Here is a 13,343-nt window from a genome sequence, read left to right on the forward strand (position 1 = left end):
AATAGTTCTGCTTCATCAAAGGGAGATTCCTGCCTTTAAATCTAGCTAACTTCTTTGAGAGGGTCACACAGGCTTTTGACAATGGTCATGCTGTTCATACAGCATATCTTGACCTTGATTGACACCATATATCACACGGGCATTGTAAGTAATCCAAATGCATTAAATATAGATCCTTATGTCAGGAATCTAGATGGCAACACCCAGATCTGCTCTGAGTTACAGCACAAAGGCATGAAAATTACAGAACCAACTGATATTGCCAACATCCTGGCAGATAAGTTCAGTTCTAACTTTACCCCCCTCTCACCCCCTAAAGGGCCCATATCTATACAGGAAGAATGCAGAGTCCCTGTAATCACAACTACGCAGGTAAAAGCTGCACTCTCTAAAGCCAAAAACACAGCATCCATTGGATCGGACAACATCCCAGGCTGCGTTTTACATGAACTTCAGAATGAACTGGCTCCCCACTTAAGTACTATGTTCAATAATAGCCTCGCATCAGGCTTTGTGCCCACTGAATGGCGCACAGCAACAGTTATCCCACTCCACAAAGGGGGAGCCACCACTGACCCCGGGAACTATTGACCTATTAGCCTGACGAGCCTGGTCTGCAAGGCCATGGAACGTATCATCATGGAACTCATAAACAAAGGCATTGGTAACCTCCAAACTCTGAATTCCACCTAGTTCGGGTTTGTGAATGGCAGATCATGCCTCCTGAACCTGATCGACTTCTTTGAGGCAGTCACCAAAGCCATGGATGAGGGTAAGGTGGTTCACACAGCCTATCTGGACCTCGCCAAGGTTTTCAACACCATCCCCCATTCTGGAATTATAGCTAAACTCACTAAACTAGGTATAAATCCCTGCATCACAAGATGGGTTGCCAAATGGCTCACTGATAGAACCCACACTGTAAAAGTTGCAGATTCCAAATCTGACCTCAAAGCAGTGACAAGTGGAGTACCATAGGGTTCCGTCCTGGGACCTCTCCTGTTTGGTATCTACTTCTCTGAAGTATAGGCTAACACAGAAGGCCTCTGGCTAACGATGTTCACAGATGACTGCAAACTAGGAGCCATAGTCAAGTCCCCAAATGATGTGGACATCCTACAGAAGGGCATCACTGAGACAGATGCCTGGTGTCAGAGCCATGGCCTCAAGCTCAATGCTAAAAAGTGCAGTGTCATCCCCTTTGGTAAAAACTCTGTACCCATGAACTACCACGTAGGCAGCAATCTACTTAACACCAAATGAGTGATAAGAGACCTTGGGACACAGGTGGACAGTAGTCTCTCCTTTGATAGTCACATCGCCACAGAAGTCAGGAAGTCCTTCTGCGTGGCACACCTCATCATAAAAGGGTTCTCATCCAGGAAAAAAGAGGTCATTGTTCCCCTCTACTCATCACTCATTAGAACCATTACAGAGTACAACGCCCCCTTTTGGAATGTACCTCACAAGACATCTACAGCAGCTGGAAAGGCCACAGAAGTACCTCACAAAGAGGATTACTGGCCTCAAACAAATGCCCAACACTGAACGCCTCAAAAAACTCCAGGTTTACTCCACAGCATATCGCCTACACTGAGGTGATCTCTGCCTAACATATAAAGCTATGTCAAACCCAGAGCTGTTGGACATGCTACACTTAAAGAAATCCCAATCCTTCCGAGCTACATGCTCTAGGGACCTAAACCTTGTCACCACAATAAACAGGACACGCTGGAGGGATAGATTCCTGTCCCAGAGACTTCCTATACTGTGGAACAAGCTACCCATCTATGTCAAGCAAAGTTCTTCATTAGCACTCTTCAAGAAAAATCTTGATGAGTGGATGGGAAATAGGAAATATGCCCCAGGGATCACTTCTGTGTCTCTGCTGGACAGTGGCACAGGAAAATAACTTTCTTGGGTGGCTTAAGCTATGGAACTTTGCTGGCTAGGCTTATGCAGGCCCTTGGGCCAATAGCCTAGAACCTACCTAAGAACTTATGAACCTATGTGGTGAGATGAATAGCAAACTGTCTAAACAACAGAACCTACATATTCGGTGTGTTGGGTGCCTCGTCTGAACGTTTGAAGGTAACCAGCAGACTCCCCCAGGGCTCTGTACTGGGACCACTTCTTTGTGGCATTTACTTCTCTGATCTCCAAAATGGAAAACGGCTCATCTGGTTAAATAAGTTTACAGTTGTCTGCAAACAGGTTGCTGTTATGAACATTCCCTCTGAAGCGTCTTCCCTTCTAAATGAACTTACTCTAGTTAATACCTGGTGCACTGAAAACAGGTTCAAATTAAATAGAAAAACCAGTAGTATTATTTCATTTGGGAAGCACTTCTTACCATCATCATATATAGTATAGTATAGACAATACTCCAATACTAAATACAAATGTAGTCAGGGACCTAGGTACCTGGTCTGAGTGTTCCATCTATTTCAGACATCATGATGCAACTGTAGTAAGAAAATCCTTCTATTTAGCACAACTAATAGCCATGGGTATATCATCCAGATCTAAAGCTGACATTGTTCCCTTGAATTCTGCACCAATTACTCCAATCACAGAGTACAATGACCCATTTGGAATTTACCTCACTCAAAATATAAAACAAGTGGGGAAGCCCCAGATGTGACTAGGAAAGAACAGTTCAGGCTTAAAGGCATTGAACTACCAATAGGGGATAGAAGCTCTACCCTTTACTCAGTGTCTTATAGACTTTTGAGGGGAGATTTGTGCTTCTCCTACTGCACCACTGGTGACCCTGTTGTTTTTGATTGTAGTGGTCTCTGCAAGTCTAATAGCTTAGCAAACACTAGAACCAGAGGCCTAAATGTTCACCAGCAGGTAAACAAAATTCAGTGCAGACAGAGAGATTCTTTACACCTCAGCTCCCCAGTTTCTGGAATAAGCTCCACCTGCAGGTTAAGCAGTGTCATATATCATCCTCCTCAAAACAGAACCTGGATGACTGGATGGATGCTTTAAAGTTTACCCCAAGATTAACTGGCCTATTCCTCCTACAAAAATGGAGTATATCCTAACAGTGGGTATTGACAAGATATTGATGGTCTTATGAGTAAATTGCCTTGAAATTCCTAAAATCTTATGAAATGAGAACATCCTCCACATTCATCGTGAATCATGACCAGCTCACAAACAGAAACTGCACCAGCAGTGGTTATCTATTTTAAACTATCAGAAGTGAAAAGAACGTTTTACTCCTCATCCATTTTAAATTCACTGGAGATGAGATTTGCTTGTGGGCTTTCCTGTCTCCTAAGATTCAACCAATTTTAATACCTTCCACTTAACAGCCAGTGTCTGTCCTTTCATAAGTTCTTGTTCACATCTTCCATCCTTTGTAGTTATAAGAACTCCTTCTTGTGCAAACTGTATTATTTCCCTGATTTTTTTTGTCTGGCTCTAATAAGTGCAATGCTATGCCACTTTATATTCATCGTGCTAAATTTAACAATACTACTGCTCCCTTCTGCCTTTCATAAACATAGCACTGTCTGTAACTTAACTCTTTGACCCTTTTGCCTTAATATTATGCCATCTGTTTAGTACATTACTTTGATACCATCATCCAGACAGTGTTTGGCTTGCATTCTGTCCTGTCTGTTAATTTAGAATGGTGCATGCACGTGACTTTAGCTTCTCTAATTAGCATGGAAACCTTTTAAAAGGGTATCAATCAAATGTCTACCACAGTATAAATAAATATATGAATATCACTGCTTCAAGCAGCACAATGCATGTTCTGTAGTTCTGTGCAGTTAAAAGGACTATAGCCACATAAAATGATAAGAGTGCTCTGTGTGCTTACTTAAATAATTGGTTCAGTGTCAAAAGGTGTACCATGGAGAAAACAGTACATAAGGTCAAAATAAATAGCTGTGTGAACTCTCGGGGGCTTATGAGTTAGCATACATAGCTAAATAAAGCACTAGGTGAAGGAATGTTCTGGAATAAAATGTGATGAGTAATAAGGCATGCTGTGAAACTGCACATGGTGTACATTTAGCAGACTGGTGACAATGAAGACCCATTAAGTGAACAGGAATGCTGTATCAGTTAACCTCACTTTGAGCAGACATTATACCTCTACAAAGTGTGAAACTTAAAATAATGTATAGGAGTACTGCAAGGAATCCCAGGAAAAGGTGAGGAGGATTCTCGTAAATACAAATGGATAAATTTAAATACATTACTGGGAATTCAGCTTGTAAACATTTAGAGTAAAAAATATGTAAAAAATACAGACCATGTTTGCTGAAGTACATTCTGCCTTTGTTATAATCAGACACACATATGAATGAATTGCATGATTCTGCAGTCTTTAAGTTCACAGTTCCATTCTACATTCTGAGTCGTTTATTGCTTTGTTTGATCTTATTTTAATTCTAGTTCATGACACACAATAATAAGGCTGATGTGATCGAGTCATATTTCTCATTATATATTTTCCTTATATTGCTAGAGTGCCTACTCCTCCATTTTAGAAGAGTTTTAATTCACTCAATTTTTGCAGTTCTTACTTATCTGCTAACATCTCAATACCTTGCTTCTGCTGTAGCATTTTATGAATTAAATGCACTGCATTCTTTTCTTCTGTAGTCTTCTTGTGGGCCTATTTTTTCTTTGTTCTTATCTTCAGGAAAACAATAACTCTTTGGAAAGCAATTCATATTAAATACAAAAAAGTACAACAAATGTCTTGTAGAGTTATATTGGATTGGGAGGGTGGCCTAATGGTTAAGATGTTTGTCTTACAAACACAAGGTGCAGGGTTTGAGTCTCACAAGGGATAATTGGCTAGGCTTACAATGGCTTGCAAGGGCAATTAGCCTAGTACTAACCTATAACCTATTTAGGTATATGCTGCACATCAAAATAATGTTAAAGGTCAGGATGTTTCTTTGCACATGCAGTGTTACTGACGTATTGATGAGCAGTACATTGTTCATTCACAAAGTTCTTTGAGCCTACAAACTCCATTTCCCCTTTGAGTTTCCCTAAGCCCATGCCAATGTTTTGTTTGTTTGTTTGTATATTTATGTATATATGTATGTATCGTAACTTAAGAAAAATGGAAGCTATGGCAGAGAATGCATTATATGTTAAACTTAGTTTTGTTAATTTACAGTGTTATGTGTTTCATCTTCTGTCACAGTAATGGAAAGAGCATGCCACACTATGCACCTGATCATTAAGGCTTCAAGCACACATCTGTAGCACCATTAATAGTGAGGATGCATATTTAGGAAAGGTCTAAACAGCCTACAGTATATAGATGCTGCCTTCCTGTACCAGGAATATAAATGCTACTGGGTATAATACAAGTGTCATTTAAATGGAAAAAAATGCGAGAGTGTGTGTGTGTGTGTGTGTGTGTGTGTGTGTGTGTGTGTGTGTGTATATATATATATATATATATATATATATATATATATATATATATATATATATATATATATATATATATATGTATGTGTGTGTGTGTGTGTGTGTATATATATATATATATATATATATATATATACACACACACACACACACACACACACACACACACACACACACACACACACACTTGCATGAAGAAATACAGGAGAGTATACATAGAAAGAGGTTGGAGAAGAAGAAGTGGGATTGTCAAAGAGATGAAGAAAGTAGACAAGAGTATAAGGAAATGATGTGCATGGCAAAGAGAGAGGTGGCGAAGGCTAAGGATAAGGCATATGAAGAGTTGTATAAAAGGTTGGACACTAAGGAGGGAGAAAAGGACCTGTACCAATTGGCTAGACAGAGGGACCGAGCTAGTAAAGATGTGCAGCAGGCAAGGGTGATAAAGGATAATGAGGGGAAACGTACTCACAAGCGAGGAGAGTGTGTTGAGCAGATGGAAAGAGTACTTTGAAGGGTTGATGAATGAAGAGTATGAAAGGGAGAGAAGCTTGGATGATGTGCAGATAGAGAATCAGGAAGTGCAGTGGATTAGCAAGGAGGAATTAAGGATAGCTATAAAGAGGATGAAGAACGGAAAGGCTGTTGGTCCAGATGACATACCTGTGGAAGCATGGAGGTGTTTAGGTGAAATGGTATTGGAATTTTTAACTAGATTGTTTAATGAAATCTTGGAAAGTGAGAGGATTCCTGTGGAATGGAGAAAAAATGTTTTGGTACCGATTTTTAAGAATAAGGATGATGTGCAGAGCTGTAGTAACTACAGAGGGATTAAACTGATCAGTCACAGCATGAAGTTATGGGAAAGAGTAGTGGAAGCTAGGTTAAGAAGGGACGTGATGATTAGTGATCAGCAGTATGGTTTCATGCCAGGAAAGAGCACTACAGATGCAATGTTTGCTCTGAGAGTGATGATGGAGTACAGAGAAGGTCAGAAGGAGTTGCATTGTGCTTTGTGGATTTAGAGAAAGCATATGACAGGGTGCCTAGAGAGGAGTTGTGGTATTGTATGAGGAAGTTGGGAGTGTCAGAGAAGTATGTAAGAGTGGTACAGGATATGTATGAAGCTAGTGTGACAGCGGTGAGGTCTGCAGTGGGAGTGATAGATGCGTTTAAGGTGAAGGTCGGATTACATCAAGGATCAGCTCTGAGCCCTTTCTTATTTGCAATGGTGATGGACAGGTTGACAGACAAGATCAGACAGGAGTCCACGTGGACTATGATGTTTGCAGATGACATTGTGATCTGTAGTGAGAGTAGGGAACAGGTGGAGGAGACCCTGGAGAGGTAGAGATATGCTCTAGAGAGAAGAGGAATGAAGGTCAGCAGGACTAAGACAGAATATATGTGTGTGAATGAAAGGGAGGATAGAGGAATGGTGAGGATGCAGGGAGTAGAGATGGTGAAGGTGGATGAGTTTAAGTACTTGGGATCAACAGTTCAGAGTAATGGTGAGTGTGGAAGAGAGGTGAAGAAGAGAGTATAGACAAGATGGAGTGGGTGAAGAAGAGTGTCAGGAGTGATTTGTGACAGACGAGTACCAGTAAGAGTGAAAGGGAAGATCTACAAGAGGGTAGTCAGACCAGCTATGTTATATGGGTTGGAGACAGTGGCACTGACAAAAAGGCAGGAGTCAGAGCTTGACGTAGCAGAGTTGAAGATGTTAATATTTGCACTGGGTGTGATGAGGATGGACAGGATTAGGAATAAGTATATTAGAGGCTCAGCCCAGGTTGGAAGGTTTGGAGACAAAGCCAGAGAGGCAAGATTACGTTGGTTTGGACATTTGCTGAGCAGGGATGCAGAGTATATTGGTTAAAAGATGCTAAGGATGAAGCTGCCAGGTAACAGGAAAAGAGGGAGGCCTAAGATAAGGTTTATGGATGTGGTGAGAGAGGACATGCAGGTGGTTGGTGTGACAGAGCAAGATGCAGAGGACAGGAAGAAATGGAAACAGTTGATCTGCTGTGGCGACCCCTAATGGGAGCAGAAGAAGAAGATATATATATATATATATATATATATATATATATATATATATATATATATATAAAATATGGATCTACTTCATTACAACAAAATCCCACTTCACCGAAACCCAAAACAACGAGAACACATCAACGAAACCCCACAACAACAAACATTCACAACAACGACACCCAAAACCATGAAACACTAACACAAACATCACAAACACACACATACACACACAACAACCCCAAAGTACATAACACACAATACTACAAACCATATAGGCAGGGGGGCAAGCCACCCAGCACCCCCCACACCCCCCTTCTTTATTATTCTAACTGCGAGATCGCACAAACAGACACACAAGGCACACTCACACCCACACATTACATTCCCTCACAAACACACACCATATTCACAACACACACTTACACGCGCTGCTACCGCTCAAGCGCACACTTACACATTCATACTTACCTGCATCGCAACACCAGCACCACTAGATCACAGTCCCATAATGTCTGAATTTAAATGTCGCACTCATAACTCCAACAACGCACAAACAGACACAGAAGGCACACTCACACCCACACATTACATTCCCTCACAAACACACACCACACTCACAACACAAACTTACACACACCACTACCCCTCAAACAGACACTTACACATACATACTTACGGGCATCGGAACACCAGAAGCGCTAAACACAATCCCGTAATGTCGGGATTTTGAATTTCGCGCTTCTGGGGTTTCGATGTTCTGAAGTTTTGAACATCTGGTCCCACTCTTCCAGGTTTCATTCATATGAACTTTCGTTCATATGAAGGGAACCCATATATATATATATATATATATATATATATATATATAGGTCTACTTCACATAACTGAATGCTCAAATGTTCAAAATTCATATGGCCGAGACCATATGATCGAACATTTGAATGTTCAAAAATGTGAACTACACCCTTAAAAATAAAAGAACACACATTAAACTGTGTATAGCATGGGGGCTTTGCCCCTCTGCACCCCCCCACACCCCCCTACTTAAATATACCAACTCTAAGATCGCACTACAGCGAGAACAAGGGAAATTTCCTGGTCCTCGCTGTATGCGATTTCCCGTTCAGAATGTCGGTATTTCAAAACTTCAAACATATGGTCTGCGATCATATGGGTTTCGAAATTTTGAATTTTGGCATTCTGAAGGGGACCCATATATATATAAATATATATATATATATATATATATATATATATATATATATATATATATATATATATATATATATATATACTTTTTTTTTTTGCGGTGTCCTGGCATAAAAATAAATTTTAATGTGGTCAACCTACGTATTATCAACATATGCAGAAGGTTGAAGAGGGTTGACAGTTTTGCGAGATTGATAGTCCTTGGGTTTAGATTGTATGATCTCGGAGTTAGTGTATCTAATTAGCAGGGGGGTGAAGGATCGACTATTAATTGTATATATATATATATATATATATATATATATATATATATGGGATTGCTACATTTCGTCGACATACCACAATGTTGACGGCAAAAGCACTGACCGCAAAAGGTCAATAATGGAAATACTGACACTCAGCTGTGCATGCATGAGTAAAACATGTGACACATGCAACCAACAAAAAACAAAATAACACCATTTCTTGAGGAGGGTTAAGTCCCCCTGCACCCCCATACCCTCTGCTAATTATATATATTAACTCTAAGATTGCACAATCCCCAGGAAACGGGAATATTTCTTCACTCTGGGATTGTCAATCTAATACAACTGTCAGCTTTCTGCATATGTTGACCTTTTCTGGTAAATGTTCTTGCTATATATATATATATATATATATATATATATATATATATATATATGTATATATATATATATATATATATATATATATATATATATATATATATATATATTGTGTTTCATTTAGTAATACCACAGGAGCATTTTAAAAGTATTTGGTTTTGTTTCCACACTTAAGCCAACATGGAACAAGCTGCTACCATATGAAGTTATTTTACCTTACCACTGTATAATGCAGACAGAGGAGGCATTGAAGACAGTATGCAATGCATCATTAATGTAAAGCAATCTCATTTCTCATAATCCTAGCTTTGCTGCAGTGGCTATATTGTTTTAATAGGCTATGGTTCTTTCAACTACAGTTACCAAACTCTGAATGGTTACTAAGAGGTCAGCACATATGTCTCAACTTCTTTGCTAAAGAATTCCAGGGAAAGCCAAAATAACACAGGATAAAGGCCTAAAATCAGGTACACATTCATAGTTCATAGGTTCATAGGTTGGTACTAGGCTATCGGCCCTAGGGCCTATACAAGCCTAGCTATAACAATTCCATGGCTATTTATTCCCACACTATTTACTTCCCTGGACCCCTGTCTAGTAGGGCGAATGACGTGATCCCTGGGGTTTATTTCCTTTCTCCCCAGGGATCACATCAGTCGCCCTGCTAGACAGGGATCCAGGGAAGTAAATAGTGTGGGAAGAAATAGCCAGAGAATTGTTATGGCAAGGCTTGTATAGGCCCTAGGTCCAATTGCCTAGTACCAACCTATGAACCTATGAATGTGTACCTGATTTTAGGCCTTTATCCCCTGTTATTTTTGGCTTTCCCTGGAATTCTTTAGCAAAGAAGTTGAGACATATGTGCTGAAAATTGAGAATTACTCTAATTTACTTAATAAGTTAACAGAACAACTGACTTTGCATCAACATGCATTTTCTGAACAATAAAAAGCATGAAACTTTAATGCCTGGCATTACTGACTGACTGTAATCTGCACTGATTTACCAAAAAAATAAAAAAAATGTTATGAGGGACAAGGCACCCATTATGCAAAATTAGAAGCAATTCAGAAAAATGGTTCGGCTGAAAGATAATACTCTGTTACTTTATTTGCTGAATGAATCTGTATGATCTCTGATAGGCAACCAATATTCTAGATGTACTCCCTGATATGCAAAGAAGGAGTATGCTCTGCAATACAAACAAAATTGGTTATTTGTTACCTATTGTGATGACATGACATAGTGTCAGCTGTGCCAGGAGGAGTAGGGCAGTGCATGTGTAGCATATGCCAGCATAGTTATCTGAAGTTTTGTAATGAAATGTATGTCATTTGAATATCAAACTGATTTGTACAGATGCTTGCATTAAAAATGTAATTGTAAAGTTGCTTGTGTTAAAAAAAATCTATCAACACTGGGTCCTGCTGGACAGAAAAGAAATATACATGTATTTCAGACTGTATTGTTGCAACTGATTAAATGTATATATTTTAACAGAGGATACTGGAAAGGAAGGAGTTAAGCTCAACCCAGCTACCCTTAAGAAAAAAAGCCTAAAATTAAATGACTCAGTTTAGGCCATAAAAATTTTATCTCAGAGGTCTGAATGCTGCCAGATAATAGCTTTTTAGTTTCTACAGAAAGGGTGGAAGTGTTGGAATTGTTTTAGTTTCCGGATGCTGTAATAAACCTTAGCTAAAATTCTGCCTGTGCATTATAACACATCAGTGCCAGATACTGGCTCAATTTCTAGTGAGAGGGTAGTGTGGGAACCAGAGAGTCAGGTGACCAGATGTGATGTCATTCTGTAGCCAGCACTGAAATTGTATTTGAACACTAAATGAGAGATATGAGGTGTGCACTCTATTTTTGGACCTGACAAGACACTCATCCATATTCATCTTGCCTTGCTTTAGTAAGAAGTTGTTTTTCTGTATCTGTCTGAGTCTTTCCCTCTGTGTTGTTTTTTATATTTCCTATGATGAAACTCTGGTGTTTATTGTAATTAGATATTCATTATTTTTATGTTTTTTTTTATTATTTATTATTAAACATATCTAAACCTTTCATTTTTTTATTTTATTTTTTATTTATTTAACATTTGTCTACCGGGAAAATCTGACTTGGAACTAAACCAATTTTCAGCGGAGGCCCAGGGAGAAACACTCCAGATGCATGTCTGTGAAAACATATGAGGAAACTGGAGCACCCAGAGGAAACCCACACGAACGCAGGGAGGACATGCACTCCACACAGAAGGCACCCCAGCTGAGAATCGAACCAGAGAGCCTCTTGCTGTAAGGCAACAATGCAACTGTTGCACCACTGCGCCATTCATTGCGGCTGGCCTTTTAGAAAATATTTAACCTTTGACAGTATTTGCATTTATTTAGTGGCACTGTGACTCCACATTTCTGAAAGTTTTGCTGCTTTCTTAAGTGCTACCATTTGTATAAGTATTAATTTTACAAAGCGTAATAGGGGGTACCCTGGTAAGAGCCTTAAAGTAGCTGGCTTCGGGTGATCTGGTGGCAGTAGATCTACCTTATAGTCTACGTGGGGGTGGCAGAGTGTGTGTGTGTGTGTGTGTGTGTGTGTGTGTGTGTGTGTATGTGTGAAAATCAAATCTCACAGAAAGTGTGTGTAACAGCTACTTTGAACAGGGACACTAAAAACACTGACTTCACAGACAGGGTGGTGGAGGACTTGGCTTAGAACAACCGGCTATGGACTTAGCTCTATAGCTGTCAGTAGAGAGTCTTATTTGGGGCCTGGAGAGAAAGCTCAGCCCCAGGACTGGAGTGTGTTTAACCTGTGTGCTCTTAAGAGAAATTATACTTGATGCAGAGGACTGCATCTGAAAATAATGTGTGTGTCTATTTTATTCACCACGAATGTTCCCCACCAGTGTGGGATTGAGGTTCCTTGATCACTGGCCCAGAGGAGGAATGTCACATATATGCTAAGAAAAATGGCTTAAGTTTTATCCTAGATCTGAGTATCATGTTTTTTGTCTTACTGTGGTATGTAGTAAGTCATTGCTCATTAAAAATCCACAGACGCCCCAAAGTCACATGTGAGAGCTTTCACAATTAATTTCTGAAAGAAGCTAATCCTCTGAAGGGAGAGGTTTTCTACATATAGAAACCTGCAAATGAGGCACATCCATTTGTAAACCAATGATAAACACAGAGTACAGCAATGGCTGCAGAACTGGCCTGATAAATGCTATCATTTAAGATCAGTGTATCTAAGTGACAGCAGATACTGTGGGCATACCTCTTAACCTCTTAACACAAAAAAATCTGGACAAAGTCTAAAATAATGGGGGTGACAAAGGCCCCAAAATATGGACACATTTTAAATATTACTCCATAAACTTAGATAGTTGCTAGAATAACAAGTTTTATGTTATCATGCATTTTTACTCAAATGTCTGTCATTATTTAGTGTCTTCAGTTCCCAGTGGTTTGCCAGAAAACCATACATTTTATGAGGAACGGATCACAAGTATGAGCCAAAAATGTGGGCATTCTGTGAAAATCTGAAAAGTTGAGAGGTATGACTGTGAGGCACTATAAGATATCTTTTTAATTGGTCTATTATCTTCAAAAGATAGACATCTTAGTTTATTTAACAGTTCTGGATGACCCACTGTATCAGAAAGCTTTGTGTTAGTCAATAAAAACAGACACTAAGTTTATTGTGCCACTTAGAAAAGCCACAGTTACTCAAGATGTTTCTTGCAATGAGGGAAACCACTGGCAACTCACTGGAACAACAAAGCAGGTAATATACCAAGTAAGTCTGTGCTTGTATTTTTGCTATTTCTTTTGATAGAAGACTATTTTGCTAACATGGTTAATAAGCTGGAATTGGGTGCACTTTTCAAATAACCAGCTTGTCCATTTTTCTAGTCTTTCCATGGTTTAACTGTTACTTCTAGCTGTATTCATATCATATGCCTTCTTAGTATCTGCCAGTGGTTCTGCATCATATTCCTGCCCACCACAGCTCAGGAAAGGCTAAGCTTTTCCAAACATC

The sequence above is a fragment of the Protopterus annectens genome, chromosome 2.part0 (assembly GCF_019279795.1).
Source record: "Protopterus annectens isolate FY-2018-M chromosome 2.part0, PAN1.0, whole genome shotgun sequence".
Classification (NCBI taxonomy): domain Eukaryota; kingdom Metazoa; phylum Chordata; order Ceratodontiformes; family Protopteridae; genus Protopterus; species Protopterus annectens.